This window comes from Solanum lycopersicum, chromosome 1 (assembly GCF_036512215.1).
Source record: "Solanum lycopersicum chromosome 1, SLM_r2.1".
Taxonomy (NCBI): Eukaryota; Viridiplantae; Streptophyta; class Magnoliopsida; order Solanales; family Solanaceae; genus Solanum; species Solanum lycopersicum.
In genome coordinates this window covers 67373150-67376110 of record NC_090800.1, presented here as the reverse complement: position 1 = coordinate 67376110, position 2961 = coordinate 67373150, and the positions used below count along the sequence as shown (strand labels likewise).

The following is a 2961-nucleotide window of genomic DNA, read 5'->3' as shown; positions in this document are numbered from 1 at the left end:
AAGAGAGTTAATAATTAATGGAAAGCATAATTCATTTTGTTTTTAATTTTTTTATCATCTTATCATTTTCATGACCAGGGGTATTTTTTCATTTTAAATCAAATTGGGCCTTAGCTTTTCAATGCAAACAAAAGAAAACCCAAATTCTTGGCCCAATTCACAAGACCTGGCCCAAATAACCCCTTCACTACTCTGCTCTCAAATTCCCTCATCATACAATAACACATCCGCAGCCTCAACAACGTCAACCCAGAACAAGAGCGAAACCAGAAACTCCAGCAGTACGTGACTCGTCCAAAACAGCCACGTAGTGCGCCCATCGAATCGAGTCTCGCACGTATTTCTCTCCCTCGACCTGATCCTCTTGAAAGTTGGAGGACAAGGCCAGGTGTCTCAATCTCCTTCCAAGCTCGTTCTTGGCTGAAAATTGGACGACTCTCCCTTCTTTTCTATTTGAAAATAGTACGAATTCGTACACCCTCCAGCTCACCCACCCTTATCTTTGCTGATTTTTGAATTTGGGATTGTCCCACATAGTGTCTAACAAGAAATTCCCCCAAATCTCTCTTATATAAATCCCTTTCTTTTCACTGTTCAGAGGAGGATTTTCGGAGACCAAAGAATACCCAAAAACTTTTGGGAATTCTTGGTTCCACAATTCAAATTTTAAAACGTTTTGTGGCTTTTTGAGTTAAATAGGTGGAATTGTTTCCAAACTCGTTGTCCCGATTTGCTGCTCAGCACAATGTAATCATGTATATTTTCCTTCTTGCTAGTTTAATTTCATTTTCTCTGATTAGATTTTGCATTATGAAGAGTTTTCGTCTGCATATTTTTTAGTTATCTTGTTGGCTTCTTGTCTTCATAATATGATTGGTAGTTTAGCGTTTTCAATATATTAGATTGCCTGTGTTTGATTATATCCACAAAAACTTGCAGGTTTTCTTCAACTCTATTGGAAAATTAGAATACCCCTGTTGTTTGATTGTCAATATTTACAGTAAGTTGAAATTAGAATACCCCTTTTGTTTGATTGTCAATATTCACAGTAAGTTGTGGATGATTAATGCTCATGTTTTTCACTTTCATCTCAGAACATGCTCTGTAGCTTTAAAAAAAAATAATCCTTTCATTTCATGGTCTCGCCTCTTTCACTTCCCACATTATTTTATCCCTATGATGGCATTATTCTATCTCCTTATTTGTGAAATTTGGTTTGAGATGATTAGCTTTTCGTAGTTGTGTTACTTCTATGCCTGTTGTTTAAATTATAGTTGGACTGGTATCATAGGGATCATCTCTATTTCACTCTCCTGTTACGTGAGTCTGGTCCATAAAAATGAAAAATAAAATTGTTTCCTTACAAAGATGTTTTGAGAAGCATGGTTGGGTATTTTACATCATGTTTGTGCTTTCTTTCACCATTGGTTTCATAAGATATTGTCGGCTATTCATCCTGCTTGCTTAAGTGGTAGTTCTGACCAATTTATTGTGCTTACATTTAAGTGTTAGTTGGGTGTAAATGGAGCCTGTAGCAGCTTATTTGGACTGTTATACTTACTGTTTGAATTAGTTTTCTGGTTGTTTCATTGTTTGTTTAAATTATGATCAGTTGGCGACTGAAAGGGTGCAAAACTCTATGTTCAATAACCTTTGTGCCTCTTCCGTGTAATTGTTTAAGTTAGAGTATGACATTCATAATTATTTCCATTGCACTTCGTTACTTGCTCATATTTCTTAGCAACACCATGTAGTTAGGATGACTACGGTTAAATTCCTTTATTAGTTTTAAGAAATCATATTTTATTACTTTAAAAATATTGTTCACTGTGTTTTGGATGTTTTACATGATGATAACTAGATCGTTAATTTGACATGATATTATTCACATTGAGGTTCTTATTTTACTCTTTTCTTTTCCTCCTTTTGCATGAACACGCTTTCCGTGAATGAATCCAATGGACTCCCCTCTCTTGCATTTTCCTCTTTTTGAGTCAACCTTCTTCGGAGTTGTGAAAGGGAGCTAATATTATTGATTTAGACACCCAAAAATACAGCAGCAGCAGTAGCCTAAATGGCTAAAAGAATAGCATTTTATCGTACTTGAAAAGTCCCAAAAATTGCTCTAATTGAGGCAGAGTTACGATAACCTCAAAAGGCTGAAAATGAGGAGCAAATTTGGGTTAAAATTCCTAATTAATCAAGCAGTAGCAGCAGCCTTAGAAAGGCTAATTTTTTTTTTAAAGTTTTGGACTTTCAAAAGTCCAAGCTAAACGGCAGCGGCATCAACCTGAAGGGCTGGGACTTGGGGGTGAAATAAAATTTCAGCCACCCCCTCGTTTTCTTATTCTCTTATTTTCCTTGATATTAGTATATTTTCTTTATTATATTTGATTGTCAAAAACCAACAACTTTAAAATTTTCTTCTTGACATAGAAAAAATTCCCACGGAGCTCCTCGAGTTTAGTTTATCAAATCTTTCTTTTGTATCTTACAATTGGTGGCATTTCAAATTTTCATTTATTCTTCAAACCCTTTTTATGTTTGATAATTTCAGCTTATGGAATGACTTGAGAACATTTTGTGTTCTTTCATAGTTGATAAAAAGCTTTGAATCCATGTTTTGAATTTGAATTAACAATTTAATTCCTTTTTTGAGCTGAATGAAATTGTCATGTTTCTTAAAATATATATATAAAAATAAGTTGTCTTATAATTTAACTTAAGACTTTGTATGAATGACTTTAGGTTTCTATATCCTTTCATAGTTGTTAAACAAAGTTTCTTAATCCATAATTAGGAGTTTTGAATTATTCATATTGGTTCAAAACATGAACATGGGTAAAAGTTTAAGTTAGGCAATTTGAGCTTCAAGACTAATTTGAGAATTATCCAATATCCTTTCATAGTTAGTATTTAGTTTTCAAATTCATGCTTAAGTTATTGTGTTGATTTTTCAAC

The 2961-nt window shown here is 33.8% G+C and overlaps 1 long non-coding RNA gene across 1 annotated transcript; it reads left to right on the top strand.

The window, feature by feature from the left end:
- The first annotated feature begins 228 nt into the window (after positions 1 to 228).
- On the top strand, positions 229 to 2445 carry LOC109120650 (uncharacterized). The gene is made up of 2 exons (XR_002028105.3): positions 229 to 755; positions 940 to 2445. It is a non-coding gene; the product is annotated as an uncharacterized lncRNA (long non-coding RNA).
- Positions 2446 to 2961: the final 516 nt, after the last annotated feature.